The 17,175-nt window shown below is 46.2% G+C and overlaps 1 protein-coding gene across 1 annotated transcript in view; it reads right to left on the bottom strand.

Annotated features, from left to right (window-relative positions):
* Positions 1-17,175, bottom strand: part of TRIM36 (tripartite motif containing 36) — a 1,273,623-nt gene that overhangs the window by 1,170,856 nt on the left and 85,592 nt on the right. The window lies entirely within an intron of this gene.

Genomic DNA, 17,175 nt, shown 5'->3' with positions numbered 1-17,175 from the left:
CCAGCGAGGGCCATATCATTGTAGCTCTGTTTCGGAAAGAGATGGATAGGAACACCATCCTCCGCTTTGACAGTTTCCACTCTCAGGCATTACACAAAGGCATCCCCTAGGGGTAATTTTTAAGAGCTTGATGAAACTGCTCTACGCTAGAGGATTTTTCATCCCAAGCAGACATCATCTCTGACAGATTACAGGCAAGAGGTTACCCTTCCCATTTATTGAGAGTCTCGAAAAAGGGCAAAAAAATTAAAATAAAATAAAAGAATCAACATTGTGACATTCTACCGACTAGGAATAGAAAGGTCAATATTACTAACAAACATATTTTATGTCCCACTTTCTACAATATGCACCATAATAACACTAAAAAGAGGATTTGTAGGCATTGGCATTTGCTACAATAAAAAAAATCCAGTCCTGGCACGCCCCATTTTCGCCTTCAAGAAAGGCAAGCATTTAAAGAATGGTCTCTCACGAGCAGACAGGGCAACTGTTAACATAAAACAGCCAACACGTTCGTCCCTTTGGGGTCTCAAACCTGTACTTGGCCATTTTCCATGTAGCTCTTGTAGCCAATGCAAATCGACAACTTCTTGCACACCAGTTATGATGAATGGCAAATCTTGGTATTTGAAACATACCACTTGTAAAAATTCAAAATGTCATTCATGTCATTATTTGCCCTTGCCTTAAAACATACATTGGCAAAACACGGAGACCGGTCAAAATTAGGATAACGTAACAAGTCCGAAATTCGGACCAAAAGATTAACATCACCACTCATAGCCCATTTTTGGGAAACAATCATAGTTGTGATGACTTGAAATGGTGTGCTCTTGAATGGGTATTTGGCGTGGATTCATTTAATACAGCAGTGGGATTGTCACAGCGTGAACAATGGTGGATGTATAACACCTTAAGTTACCAGATGGGTCTCAACCACCAAGAAGAATGGCTTCATTGCATACCATAGAACACCACATATTCTTATTTGCTTGAATTCTGCTTTGCATTTGTTTACATTGCATGTCCATTTAGATTAGGCGACCTTTGGTATCCTTCTCTTTTTATAAATTAGTACCAGTGAGAGATCATATTATGTCTACTGCACATCTTGTTTCACACATTTCTTAGTCTACTATAACAACTTACTCCCATTTTGATTAATGGGGGCTAAGTTTAAGTTTCGGGAGATTATTTGCTCAAGTCCTCTTTCTATAGCCATGACTTCTTTTGCTATTGTTCTGTTTCTCGAATCATGATCTATTTTTTGACGGATTGGATTGCCACCATTATTCATGAGATTTCCTTATGCTGCATTAATTAGCACGTGCCCCCATTTTTCTAATTGATCAGTTTGACCATCAGTCTTACATGTACGTTTCCTCTTTTATGTTGCGGCAATTGAGGATCATTGAGTAAGACTCTGCAGTCCTCTTTCTATATTGTTTTGCTTCTATCAAAACTAGCATCCGCATGGGTGTGTTTCTGTTTGATTTAGACCGTTGACTGAAGAGCTGCGCGCAATTCACTTTTGTCTCCAAGGCTTGTCGAGTACGCTGCAGCCGGGAATACTGTGGACCGCTGTACTTAAGGTAAGCGACTGGGGACCCGGCAGGATAGGTTACATCCATGTTGGGGATTTTTGACATGCATCCAAAGTTTTTCGGTAGCGCGGCAAGCGGGATGCACAATTATGCAGATTCAGAAATCTGTTTCCAGCCGTATTATATCACGTCAGTTTCCTGACTTTTGGATTTTCATTTTTCAAATCCGAATAGATATTGGTTTCAGTATGGATAACACTATACTGACATTTGCCTCGTTTGCATCCCGACTTCTACATTCTTTATGACGTCTTGATGAATACCTTGTTTTCCATCGAGGTGATTTTGTCATCTTGTCTATGCACTACGAACTAGCACGAATATTGGTAGGTTTACCGCTAATTTGTAAGCCCCCCTATGCATTACGAACTAGCATTAACATTGGTATGTTTACACTACTGTTACCTAGACACACTTTGACCATGGCCATTTAGTCACAATTGCGCGTTATGGGCCCTTGCCTTGTTTGGGGGCGTTCTCAGTGAGGCTGCCCTATCAGTTTGTTTAGTGATGCTGCCTTTTTTGTTGACTGTGATGGCCAATGAGATTGGCTGCTTTATGGGTTAGTTTTTATTAATCATTCATATCTCGTTTCTCTTCCATTAGGCCTTTCACCATGGCCCTTTCGAATGGAAGCTTGACGTTCATATATTCCACTTGCAGCACTAGCTGATGGCTACTCGCATCAAGATTGGACGAGTTGTGCATTATATTAATGGAGGTTTGTAGAGTCTTCACTTGGTCATTCACGTTGTATCATTGCCTTAGCAGCTAGACACGTTTGGGGTAATTAGGGATGTTATTAATCCCAGTCCCATTATTATGTCTCTGCAGATTAATTTCTTCAGTGTCTGCCTTATTGTCGCAGTGGTTGGATTCAGCACCTTCACTGGATGTAACAAGGTAATTAGATTTTGGATCTGTTACTTTGGCAAAGACGCTTTTGTCTATGTTAATTTCTTGAACTTCTTGTGCCATGGGCCTGCTTGGCTCGGTCAAGTTTTTAAGTGTCTGTGTTTTTTGTATTTTACAATGAACAAGTGGATTGAAAAATGATTTGAGATGAAGACATCCTTATCAACTACAAATTAGCAAGCTTAGATGTGAATTCATCTTTATATATGTTTTGGTACATTCACTGTTTAACATTTAGCTTGCGGTAATTGTGTCCTGATGAAGTCGAATATCCGTTTTTTTTTCTCATTTGATTGGTTTGAACTAGATATGAGGAGTGGTCGAAACTACATAATAACTGGATACCGGGGGTGTGGCTTGAGCACCATGTGAAAGGACGGGATGGCGGAGAAGCGCCCGTGCATCCGACCGCTGATCCGAAGAAAAAAAGTGCAATTCTACGCACTAGTGGCGGACAAAAAGACAGGCACATGCTCATGAACCCATGAGGCCTGTTAAGTGAGAGGCAGATCCCCTGGGAATTCGATGACCAAGCCAATTTGGACTTTACAAGGTACGTGAAGGATCAGACCTGTGTGGTCCAAGATGGCGGACACTGCAGAACAAAGAGATTCGGAGGGGCACCAGCGACTCTGTCGCCAGACTGCGGCTACGAAACCACCGCCTTCCTTGTGCCGCGGAACTGCCTTCCCGGGAGGCGTCACAGCACAAAACCGAGCGGGAATGCTCGTTGCGAGCCTACAACGCCCTGGGGAATAGCCTGCCTTAAGACCCTGTGACAGCTGATGAAAGGCCGTGGGCCACGCAGGCATTGCCCCGGACGGGAAGGTGATAACACTATTGCCAAAACACCCAACATAAGAGTCGCTGCAACAAAGTTGCGACCATATGGAGAAACTCTGCGGCCGAGTCCCGAGGAGCGGCCTCGGTGAGGACCAGCACAACGTCTGCCAAGATGTTGCCGTAGCATTGCCCACTCTCCCAAGCTGCGCAATCCCCTCCCGGCAGACGAACATTACACGGCGATGTGCTGGAGATGCCCACTAAGTCCGAGCGGACGCCCTGCTCAAACCTCTGCAGCGGGTGACAACCAGCCGCGGGCAACATGAGCAGCACCTTCCGAAACTGCGGCAGGTCCATTCCATACATGGGCCGCCGCAACAATACTGCAATAACAAGGGAGACTCTTGCCACACAGCACGCGAGGTGGACGTAGAGCCATCTGGGAGGAAAGCACCACAACACGGAGGTACTAACAGGGACAGAAGGGTGAATAGAGATCTCTGAGCTGTAGCGCACCCTTAAAGGAGGTCTAGCTCATTGGCACCCTGGCACAGACATCCACCGTGCCTGTGACAAATGAAGAGTCTGGCAACGGCAGGAGGTTGACCTAAGGAACAGGTTAGACACTGCGGTTGGCCTGACCACGCACCTCACATCAAGGTGATATCATGTGAACATGGATGCGACCCATGATACAAGTTGAAACAGTGGTGGCGGTGCTAAGCACCCAGGCAGTAAGGAGACTGGCTTGGAGTGCCACATCCTGAACAAGATCTGCCTACTGACGCCCCGGCGGAGGGTTTACTCTTCCCCATAGAGACGTGGACACCTGGGCAGTAAACAGGCGAGGCCATCAGCCCGAGGTCACACATACATACGGCCTGGCACGCCAAGAACACAGCAGCAATTGACATCAATGCTCCCGGTGGGCATGGCTTGAGGGTGGTGCGAGGCTTGTTCCCAAATGCGAGCCGACCCCCCGATCCACTGCAGAAGTACAATCTCGACACGCCCATGCCCACCCATGAGTGTTACGCTCACCTGGTATCCACGGGGATGCCACCCAGCCCTGGTTGGATGATTTGCACTCTCGAACCCTCTCCCGGTCCCTTGCTAAGGCCTCTGGTTAAAGATGGGTCTGTAATATAGGAGAGCTGGATTCAATACCAGATTGTCTTTATGTTTTCCCACCTCCCTTGGCCTCAACTCCTTCCTCCCCCTTGGGCCCTCTCCTCACCTTAATATTGTAGAAGGTGGATTCTCTGTCCTGCTCCTCGTGGCAGGGGCGGGCGGGTAGATGTGGGGGGCGAGCAGCAACCAAGTTACTTCACTGGTGCAAGCCCCCCTGTGGGAATCCAGGCCTGCTGCGACTCCGTAGGTTTGCTGCTTTACAGTCTTTATATGCAGTTCTTATGTTCCTCTTAGTTCGAATAATAATGTCTTGCTTCTTTCCTTTTGGGTATGGAAAGGTATTTTGGTGTTGTCATGCAGCATGGGCCGGTAGGGGAAAGCGCGGTATGCGCGATGCTGTCCGGGGAGTAATGCGCGATGCGCAGCACTGTTTCGCCTTTTATATTGCTAACCTGTGTCTTTTCTCTCCTTGCAGGTTGCGATGTTCCTCGCCGAGCGCCGTAATGTTCCAGCAATGATACTGACCAGGAGATGACTACCCAGGTAAGAATTGTGTGACTTTCTACATTCGGGAGGAAACGTGAGTAAACGCTTACTAATGCCGTCTTTCCTTCTCCTCTTTCCAGGTTATGGTATTCCAGGATGCATGCAGTGCCAAATGGAGTGTGTACCTTCAGGTGAGTGGAACAGAAGTCAGTGATGGATTGAAGACAGGATACTGTTCCAGGTAAGTTTCATAGTTTTCCTTCTCTCTCTCTGCAGGCCCTTAGTTTCAGGTAAGCCGGCATCAAAGAACTGGACACAGTGAGCGTTACGCTGCCCACAGCAGAATAACGCAAAACATGTTCTGCTGTTTGGGTGCGGTTTAAATAGTCTCAGGTAAAGTAGTCCAGGTAAAATAGTCCCAGCCCTGCCACACCCAAAAGACTAGACTGCATAGCTCAGTTTCTTGTAACTGAGCTATGTGTGTGCCTCCATGTTGGCTGAACCCCCCCCCCCATAGTTAAATAGTCCCAAGTAAATAGTCCCATTCTAATGTTGGTCTTCATGATGGTTAGAAGCCTGGCGCCTTGAGAGTCTTGGATGCGGTTTTAAGGCCTTGACCTGGCCCTAACTGGAAGGCTGACTTGCCAGTGAGGGCCAGGGGAAAGGGTCATGACAATGAGGCCATGAAATGCAGTACGCTGGACGCTGCAAGAAAGAGGCCCAGTGATATGGCATACAGGCTACACTATAAAACTTAATCACATTAGAAGTGGCGCCTGACCCACCGATGCGAGGCAAGTTACGCAGGTGACTGAGAGATTCCCATCATCGCACTAGAAGGCAGCCTGGACATAACCTCTCCAACCCATTCAACAAGGCTGTTACACCACAGACCAAGTAAATAAGTCATAACTGCAAACACTGCTAAGGGAATCCAAAATGACTAAAACGAAGGGGAAACGGTCCTCGCTGGATATTTTTACCAAGCCCCACCTGACCAGAGGAAGCCGGCCCACCACTGCACTCCACACCAGAAAGAGGAGAGCCGACCAGAGGCGATCAACAGATCTTGGAAGCCATTGCTGAATTGAAAACTGCCTGGGAATCAAAGTTAGACGACCTAAAGATATCCCTGGAAGCCAAGATAGATGCGATCAGCATCGATGTAAACCTCCTAAGGCAAGGCGTGCGGGCTATAGCAGACCGGACTGGAACGATGGAGAAAGACATGAAGGCCACCACAGAAACAAGCAAAGAAAATAACAGTGAGATACATATCTTGCGACAGAAAGTAGAAAATCTAGAGAACCGTGCGGAGGCCGAAGGAAGGGCCAGGAGGAACAACATCCGCATAGTGGGTCTGCCAGAAGGCGAGGAAAATCCTGAACCCACCGAATACATTGAGGTCATGCTACAGCAAAAAATAGGGGAGGGCAAGCAGTCCCAAGGGTTTGCGGTTGAAAGGGCACACAGGGCCCAGACCAGAAGACCACCAATGGGAGCCCCACCCGATCATAGCCAAGATACTGTGTTATAGGGACAGAGAGAAGATCCTGGAGTACTTTCGGAAGGGTGTAACAATCTCTAGAGCATTGGCGACCATCACAGCATAGCCGGACTATACATTCTTGGTGCAGAAGCGGCGTCTGAACTTTGTAGCAGTTAAGAGAAGGATGAGACACTCTGGCCTGAAATACGTTCTGCTCTACCCCGCTTGGTTTAGGTTCCAGCACAACAGCAAAGCGCACTGCTTTGAAACTCTGAAAGACGCAACGGGATGGATGGGCTGAATTGCCCAGAGGGAACCAATGACCAGGAACCCTTGGCGAAAGATAAGTGTAATACTGTTGCTTCCCTCCTACACAGGGCAGAGATGGCGGGCTAGTTAGAAGTAGGACGCAGTTGTGTATGGGAATGGAGGGCGGGATAAGGGAATTTGGGGAGAGGGGAGTGGTGTGTGGTGTGGGGAGGGGAGGGTAAGGGAGAAGGGTGGGATCACTGAAGGTAAAGCAAAGAAACAGCCCAATATGTCCACAAACTCAACCTAAACGACAGGAAAAGGGAGGGGAGGAAGGAGGGCGTGGTGGGATATGGCTAAATGGGGGACTTGTGAATCGTGACTTGGAATGTGCGGGGATTGAACACTTACATCAAGCGCAACAAAATTATGATGTACCTGGGGCGGCAAAAGATAGACATAGCAATGCTGCAGGAAACCCACTTGACAAAAGAGAAGTTGATCAAGAAGAAGTGGAAGGGGACAGTTATTGGGGCCACCTACTCGGCGTACGCTAGGGGAGTCCTCATATGGATAGCATCCCACGTCCCCTTTAAACTACTCCAGCAGGCGCAGATGGAAGGATAGTGCTAGGCAACAAACTGGTCACTATGATCAAAATGTATGCCCCGAACAATGATACTGTGCAATACTTCAGAAGTATGTACGTTACTGTTAACCCTTACGTGGGCGAGACAGCCATAATCGGATGGGATTTTAATTGCACACTGGATCCCGTGTTGGACAGGTCCGACGACAAGATGACCAGACCAAATCCAGCAGCGAAGTCCCTTGTCTCTTTCATACAGGATTTCCATATGACCGCGATATGGAGGTGCTGCACCCATAGCACCGAGGGTATTCACACTACTCAGCTCCACATGACTTGTATACCAGACTAGATTATGTGTTTGTGGCGAATTCCTTGGTAGAGGAGATTAGAGAAGCTGAGTACAAAGCAGCTGTCCTGTCGGACCACGCACCCTTGATTATGACGTGGCAAATCTCACCGCCCAGACCGAGGATTCCGACATGGAAACTTAGAGCGGAGTCGCTCAAGGACAGAATCTTCAGGGAAGACCTAAGGGAATCCATACAGGAATATTTTGAGTTAAATGAAGGTAGTGTGAAGTCAGCCGGGACGCTGTGGGAAGCGTTTAAAGTGGTAGTGAGGGGTGAGGCGATCTCCAAAGGGGCTAGCCTACAGGGGGGAATAGTGGCAGATCTCCAGACTACAGAGAGTGAGATTGAAGAGATAATGCAGGAACGGACGGGGAACCTCGGAAAGGGCAGAGACTACAACATCTAACCAAAAAGTGGAAGTCCCACTGGGAGAGACTATGCAACCTAAACTACAGAAAATATGTGGAAAGGCAGCATGCGTAGGGGGACAAACCAGGCAGACTGCTGGCCTGGCTGTGCAAAAGTGAAACCCCGAGACAAGTGATACGGGAGATGTGCCGCTAAGACGGCACGCTTGCGGACACTCCAGAGGAGGTGAACGAGTGCTTCCAAAAATACTACCATAAACTGTACACAGACGTGGAGGACGTGATATGAATGAAGCTTTAGAAGAGATTATCCTGCCGAGGCTGGGGGATGCGGAAAGGGACAGGCTGGAAGCCCCACTAGAACTGGAGGAACTAGAACATGTCATCCGCACTCTACCCACTAGCAAGGCCCCCGGAGCAGATGGTCTCCCCAGTGAATTTTATAAAACATACATGTCAGACCTACTTCCGCATCTGTTGGCCATGTAGAATGAGGTGCTCAAAATTGGCAGGCCACCAGAGTCTCAGAGTCGGTAATTGTCCCACTCCTCAAACCTGGCAAAATAAACAGACTGCGGCTCTTACAGACCATTATCGATGTTAAATCAGGACGGTAAGTTTCTTACCACGGTGTTGGCCAATAGGCTGAGACCGGTGATCAGCTCACTGATACACCATGATCAAACTGGGTATGTCCCCCAGAGGTGCATCTCCAACAATCTCAGGAGATTGCATCACATCATAGATCAGACCTCCGGGAGCTAGCAATTGTAACGCTCGACACAGTCAAGGCCTTTGACTCAGTCAAATGGCCATGGCTGTTGGCAGTTTTAGAGAAGGTGCCTGCAATGGGTTAAAATAATGTACACCGAACCAACGGCCAGAAGGCGGATGGGACCGGTGGTCTCCAAACAATGGACCTTGAGCAGAGGCACTAGACAGGGATGCCCCTGGTCCCCGATGTTTATCATGGTGATAGAACCGATAGCAGCATACCTCCGGCATTATTACGGGGAGGTGGGTATTGAGACGCATGGAGAGCAGCACTTGATATCGCTATATGCAGATGACATGCTGCTGTATCTGCAATACCCGGAAGAAAACTTTACATATTAGAGGTATTAGAACGGTTTGCACAGTTATCCGGTATAGCAATTAACCAACGGAAGTCTAGCATATTCCCCTAGGTAGATATGTAGGCGTGCCAAAAGACACGCTACCTGTGTTACTGATAGACTGGGCGGTAGACACCTTTAGATACCTGGGCATTGACATACCACAAACCTGCAAGCGAGCACGAAAACAACACAGTGAAGGCCGTAAAAGAATTCAACGTAGTAGGACTTTCTGGATGAAATTGCCCCTAAACATGATGGGGAGGATGGCATTGCTCAAGATAATAGCACTACCAAGGCTGCTACACATTTTTGCGAATGTGCCACACTTAATACCTAAACGATTCTTCTCCAATTTACATAGCATCTGCAGGGGGTTTATTTGGCACAATTCCAGAAACCGGATAGCCCTCTGGAAGTTGCAGAACCCACACGAACAGGCAGGGATTAAATTGCCCAATTTTGAGATGTATTACTTAACCATCTAGCTACATATTGAAGTTGGCTCGCTATCTGATGACACTAATCCTGATGTAAGGTTGCTAAGAACAGATAGTACACCTTATTTTCTGAAGGATTGGGTGTGGGTGACGGATCCCTGGAAGGGAATAGATCAGCTCTGCTGGCCTTAGATAGGTAAATCTGGCCCAGAGCCTGCGCAGAAATGGGGTGCCCGCGGCCGTGCTCCCCTCATGTCCCTCTCGTGACACCAAGGGGCGTGGATGAACAATTGAGACGAGCCATTCAAGAATATTGGGAACCAGTGGGTTTGGCAACAGTAGGGGATGTGTGGCGGGAAGGTGAAAAGATGGGATTTGAGATGCTGATGGAAGACACAGGCCTACATAGTGGACAATATATTACATATGTCAGAGTGATGAAGCTGGTGTCCAAGATGTGGTAGGAAACAAATGACCCAGCAACCTGACACAGCTATAGAAACCTTCCAAGCATTATCAGAGGGGGGGGCATGAAGTCTCTAGAATCTATGAGATATTGATGTCCAAAGTGGGCAAATAGGTGGTCAAGATCAGGCAGGGATGGGAAGAAGAAAGTGGGGAGATCACAGACGATGGTCTTTGAAAGAGGATGCAGGGATACCACAAGAAAGTTTAGAGGAATGCCCGGCTACAGCAGATTCAGCTATATATCACCCATAGGACACACATGACCCCTAAGAAAATTGTCAAGTTCACAGGGGCGGATGCACAATACTGCCCAAAATGCTGGGTGGAAAATGTGGGGATGGTGCACATGTTCTGGGCCTGCCCTGAAATCACAAAATACTGGGAGGAGATAGCAAGCCAGCTGGCGGACAAAGGGGTTAGATTAGTGGTGGACTCTCTATGGCCATGTATGGTGGGGGGCTTCCTCAGACTGCACAAACTTAAACATGTGTCCAAACTGAGAGACCTGGCTTACATCTTGGCTAAGCATAGGATTGCCATGGGGTGGAAGGCACATGGAAAGACCCCGCTTAGAAATTTGGTGGAAGGACCGCCTAAAGTGGGCTGATGCAGAAACGGTGGTATGGAGGGAAGCGGCTTGTAGAGGGAATGAAGAGGAAACGGGTACACTTACAGAGTGGCAACACCTGGTGGCATCTTTGATGAGTACGGATCCTGAAACGCCGGACACAGGCTCCTTAATGGAAGAGGACACTGGCGAGACAATTGTGGAATAACATGCTGTGGTTGCTGAAAGTGGAACTAGGGGGCAAAGTGGGGGTTTGGAAGTTCATTATGCACCATGTTGGGTGCACTGTTTATTGTTTGTGGAAACTAATAAAAATAAATTTAAAAAAAAAAAAACTGGATACCTCGAGATATGTACATAATTTAATCCAACAGGGTACTAGTAGTCGACACCAAGCACTTGTTGTGGTTTGTCCTTTTGCACCTACATAGCACTTTGACATTCAGCACATGCTGTATTGCACTGACATAGCACTTTATGACAATTTGCACACTGCTTTATCAGTACTTTTGTTAATTTAGATAGCATGAGACCCATAATTTGTGAGAAATACAGCCATTAGTCCTGACTGCAGAAGGGTTATATGGAATTAGGTTTAGTTAGCATTATATGCCATATAATACTGTTATATCCTCTCTATTTAGATTAAATATTTCTACTTGTTGCAGTAATAAACCTATGTCTTTTTATAACAGTTTGTACTAGTTTTATTGTAAACAATGTTCTCATTTCTTTAATACTATTGTATGTACTTTACCAATAAAATATGAATATGTAATTTCTTATTGGCCAAGCTTCTCACTTATTGAAGTCAACACTTTTTGCAAATATTCCTAAATAATTATTTGCCCATTTGACCACTGTTTCTGTTTTCTTGAAAACAGTATGTGGGACAGACTAGCAGACCTGAACATAAAAGGATTGCAGAGCACTGATCCTGCATAAGGTGCAAGAGCCACACAGCTCCATTGGTTGAGCACCAACACTCACCAGACAATCGGATTTGATGGGTCTTGGACACAGTAAATAATTCCGCCAACAATGAAAGAGCACTACCAATGAAGGAATCGTGGTGGATCCATAAAGTGAGTACCCACACAGTGAGTCTCAATGGGGAAATACTGTTCCCATAAAGCATCTCAAAAGCTTCTCAATAAGGGCTGTTTTGAAATAAACACCACCAACATCTCTGGTAGCAGGCGGGAACTGTTAGCAGTGTAAGAAGTAGTAAAATCAGACCGAAAAAAAGATTTACAGCAGTACAAGCATGGACTATTTTAAGCCAGTTTGCAAGATTACAGTGGATTGTACAGTACATACACTATAAACTAATATACTATATACAGTGAACAGCTACATGTGACTGGCCATAAACAGAGGGCCAACTCTGACCTAGAATAAATTGAGAGACACAGCGTGCCTATAAGTATTAAAGAACATGCAGGGTAGATGTCATCCAAATTATTAGACCTATACCAAGGAAATAATTAAAACCACTGAGGAAATCCAGTAAAGCGACAACGTGTTCATGTAAACATAGAAAGAGAATTCTAGTAAGTAGACATGGAAGGATTACAACAACAGAGCTAGGTTGAATACCTAATAGGAACTAATTATATTCCCTAACCGTTACAAAAAAAACAGTCTTCTTAGCACAACAACAACGGTTCGTTGGGAGAACAAATCAGTGCAGTTTTACTTATCAAAAGGCTCAAACAAATATTGGAGAACAATGACCTGGCTGCCCTTAATGGAAGAATGGAAGGTCCTGAGGAAGGTTGTCTATTACACATCCCACTGAAATGTCCAGCTCATAAGGAGCTAACAGAATGCCCCCCCCCCAAATTCCTAACAAAACATTAGAAAGAACAATCCACTAATGCGGAGACGTATACCCTGATCACATTTCGTTTTGAATACATGTACATGTGGGTATTTAGTGGGAATCACTTTACGTGATGTACAGAAAAAACTAAATATTGTGTTGTAGTATAGGATGTGTGTAATACTCCAAGAATGAATTATGATAAGATGATTCAAATCATTGACAAAACAGTGAAAGGTGAAATAATTGCTTGCAATAATTAATTTATGAAGCAACAAAAATACATAAACAAGTTGCTGTATTTTTTGTATATATAAAAATTGAAAGTAAACACAAATAAAGTTGAAAATTGGTCAAAGGGTGATAGTTCTGCAGGTAATTGCATTAAGTGCTTCAAGGAATGAATTAAAACAGTTATTGAAACAAAATTGTTGGGCACACCAATTTGAAGAATGAAAAGAAAGCCATCTCAAGATGCCAGAGGCCTGGTGAAGCAGACAATGGAAGAGCCGTTGTGAGGAAAGGCAGAGAAAACCTGTCTGGAGTGGTGGCCTGACCACGACCATCCCGTGGTGGCCCAGACGCCTGTCTAACAATGGCAAGACCATTGCAGCCGGGAGCACTGACAGCTGCCACCCGCCACCATCCCTCGACCACAGCAGCCGACTGATGCCAGGAACAGAACTTTGGAGAAACTAGAGACCAAAAAACGAGAATGCGAAGCAGGTTACCTGAGCGAGTGCCGAGCCCTCCGACATCACCCTGGAGAAACGGAGGTACTAGGGAGAACGGGGAAAAGCGGGAGGCCACTGGGGCAACCTATTGTAAGGAGAGGAACGAGTGAAATGCCTGTGGGCTGCATTCAAACTGTAAACCTGAATAAGTCAATATATGAGGAAAAAATAAAAAAGAGCTTGACAAACAAGGCTGAGTGAGAAACAAAGGAAAGGTGGAATTGAATACCCCTTGGGACGGTGAAAACAACCACAGGAGGGCAGCGTTGACGGGGGGGGCTGGGCGGGGAGACACTCCAAGTATAACAGAAATTGTGATTTGAAACTGCCAAATAAATTAACAAGAGAAAGAAACCAGTAGAGAAAACCAAGGAGAGGGGGTTTCATAAAGCAGATAAAGTCTTCCAACTGTATCCCAAGAACGTGAGAAACCTGAAAGCAAAATAAAGACTGTGCAGCAGTATTTTCCGGAAAGCCTTTGTAAGCATAACACTAAAAATAATACAGCTGGGATGAGCTACGAGAGCTCATGACGGAAACTCAAGAGAGTGTCAGAAGATCAGCAGAAGCAACACTTCTGAAGCAGACACATTTTGTTTATTGATAGTATAAAGAGCCACAAGAAAATCCCTGAGAGAAAGCCGCAGCCAAGAAGGCATAAAGGGAAAGGACTAGGAGATGAGACATTCTTTCGGCCGACTTTAGTTGTTTGTATTAGTGGCATGATCTAGGACGGAGGATATTACTTTGGACTTTGTGACGATAGATAAGCACTTTAGTAACGCTGGGCAACCTCTCTTGAAATAGGGAGAGATAGGTCTTTTCTTTATAATTTAATTAAAAATAAAGTCAACAAGATCACCCGGGGGCGCAGTCAAATGGCTGGCTGACATGTCGTATCCTTCAACCCCTTGATTATTATGAAAGCAGACGCCCTGCAAGCCTCCCCTTTGGTTGTTGGGCACCGTTTTAAGAAGCATCTGGGGTCAGTTTGAGTTCTCGCCACACGTGGTTATAGAAATGCTGGCGCGTGGGCGTCGAGCTGCCCCTGAAGCTCTCTCAGTCTTGAGGCTGCGCTGGCATGCCAGAATTGACTGGAGCCCTGCGACCGACTTTTCGTCCGCCGAAGATCGCAATCACTGATTGCGTGCCTGAAACAGCAATTGTGGCAGAGCTCCCTTGGCCTTCTGGCCAAATGTTAAGTTGACTGGTTGCTTTTGTACAGGATCCCGGAGCAGCCTCCATCAGTGGACTTGATGAGAAGGTTAGTGCAGAGTCACAAGCATCCAGGGCGGAGTCTGAACCACCACGAGATCAGAGGCTGGAATCACGACTTCATAATAGCGATGTATTCCCTGCAGACTCACATCACTACTGGCAATGGCAAGGCATGGCTTGTTTGACCCCCGGCGGCAGGGGGAGGGGGCAACACTGACGCCCTACACCACCGGGCCGAGCAAATTATCTCCAGGAAGGAAATCACGAGTTGTATGCAACTCCCTCTGACGCTGGAGTGCCCCGGAATGGTTTTTTACCAGGTGATCCTAGGAGACCTTGGGACAGTGCGTGCCTAGCTCATCCCGCTGTGTTGAGTGGCAACATCAACCTGCAGCAGACCACAAAGGCAAAAGTGAACTCAAGGCTCCGGACATTGATCCATGTGTAGTTTAATATTTTAAAAAAATGCTGTTGCCTTTTCAGTGGAATTGGAAGACTACGGAAGTGAAACATTTCATTGTCTGAATTTGTGCAAGCTTGGCAAAACGTACTTTGCATCCCTCTATTCTGCGTGCCCGCCGAGCCTTGGGCAGGTCCCCCACCACAATGGAGAACCAACAAGAAGACTCACCTGAGGGTGCATCGTATGAGCTGGCTAGAGGGTCCACCAAAGCAGATGACCAGCTTTTGAGGGACAAAAGAAGGTCAATGAAGAGCAAAGTCCAATCCTCAGTGGAAGAGTTGAAGGGCAGAGTGAGAAAACTGGAGGATAAAATGGAGGCCCTCGAAAGCAACCAGCTCTCCTTAGAAAATGGACATGAAGATTGACGCCAGACTACAGGATTTGGAATCTAGGGAAATGGACCTCGCCACAAGAATTGACGACCTGTAAAACAGGAAACAATGATGTAACTGGAGGATAATGAGCCTGCAAGAGGTGCAAGGAGAATTGGTATCCTCTCAAACATAGAACAATCGGTTTGACAGCGGTCGTTTTCCTGGTTTGAAAGATCAGACCTCCCGGATTTAGATTTTTGATAGAGTGCACAGAGGAGGAGCACCCCCGCACCCAGGGGAGCCCACGCTCTGTTCTTGCCAAATGCCACTATTTCACCCAGAAAATGCTAATAATGGTAATAATCTAAAAGGCCAAAGAGGGAACCAATTGTCTATAAAGGGTCTGCAGTATAACTATATCAAGACCTGTCCGCCTGAACATTAAGATGAAGGAATGCTGCCATTGACACAGTGGCTATGGGACAATTCAGTTCGCTAGAGATAGGGGGTTCCTGTTTTCGCTCAATTTTGAAAATCGTCAAGAGAATTCCGACATTACAGCGATTTGGGAAGCAGAAAGTGTTTTGGAACATTTAAAATTTGAATCCGCACGATACCACTTAACCGAGATAGCCGATGGCCACTTTCAAAAACAGGTGCACTGCCTCCCCAACCACAACAAGGACGAAGGGGGTCAAGAAGATTCTGCAACGCACCTCGTGGGTTACCAGACATTGACGAGAAGTAGCTCTTTTTTTTTTTTTGTATGTAGTTTGATCATTCTTTGTGGGGTTGAGGGAGCCCTGTTCGTGTGGCCCTAGTTTCAAAGGGCAGTCTCCAATAACGGGAAAAGGAATGGGTTGTAGCGGATGGGAGGGCAACTGAGATCAGAGGGGGAGATACCGGGAAGGGGACAGTTGCAAATTCACTGGGAAGACTTGTGTATTTCTTAGTAGACAGTTGCTACAGGAGCTATAATCAGGGCATTACGGTTTGCGAGTGGGGACGTTAAACGTCAACGGTTTAAACTCGCCACAGAAAAGGTCCATGTTGGGAAGGGAATTCGGCCAATCAGGTATGAACACATGGTTTGTTCAAGAAACGAAATGTATAAAAGGGAAAGAGTATACCATTAAGGGTAATGAGATAGGGAATGTGGTGTGGGCGGCTGGGTCAGATCACAAAGTAGGCGTGGGAATGTTCATAAAAAAAAGCCCTTGTTTTCAAGTGTTACAGACCAAAATGGCTTTTGAGGGCAGTTTTAGATGCCAGGGGGAAACTTAAAGCAGCCAACGTAACTTTTTAACTATTGTAACCACCAACAGACTCCTTTTTGGGACAAATCATTTGCCCTACTAGAGGGATGAAGAGAGGGTTCACAATCTGTGGGGGTACAGGAGGGGAAAAGAGACCTTAATTCTCTGGCAGATCCAGTGAAAGACTGGTTCTCATTGCAGGAGGGTGCAGTACAACCTGCTAGCACTCCAGGAAGAACACCGGGAGACCTCATTAGATAGTATATGTCTTACAGTTTTAGAACGCTTCATCCAGACCTTAAGGCGTGCACGTTCTATTCAGCACAATATCAGACCTATACGCGACTTTGACTATGTACTCCTAGATGCTGATAGAGCGCACATTGTACTGGGTTTGGATGTTAAAGTATTAGCATGGACGGATCACAATATGGCCACAAACGTTCTCGTTTTGGGTCATCAGTTTGCCACAGATGTAACAAAGTGTTGTTGCACGGCCAACCTCTATGACAAATCACGAGATTAAATCATTTTTTTTTATACTAATGATACAGAGGTGGGGGAGGTGCGTGCATTAGCATGTAGTCTGGGAGGCAGCGAAAGCCACCTCGGGAGGGTTCAGTCCCCCCCAAAAAAAAAAATATATATATATGTTTTCTAAATTAAATTAATATATTAAAGGGGGTGAGGGTCAGAGCATTGCAGGACCTTCAGTTAAGGCAGCAAATAAGGGCCCAGGAAGACTGTCCATTCAATGGGCAATTATACCAGGAGGAGGGCTGGAAAGCGATAATTGAATCGAGG

Source organism: Ambystoma mexicanum, chromosome 6p (genome assembly GCF_040938575.1).
Source record: "Ambystoma mexicanum isolate Mex_15411 chromosome 6p, UKY_AmexF1_1, whole genome shotgun sequence".
Lineage (NCBI taxonomy): Eukaryota > Metazoa > Chordata > Amphibia > Caudata > Ambystomatidae > Ambystoma > Ambystoma mexicanum.
Note: the sequence above shows the minus strand (reverse complement) of the source record. Positions and strands in the feature narration are given on the sequence as shown.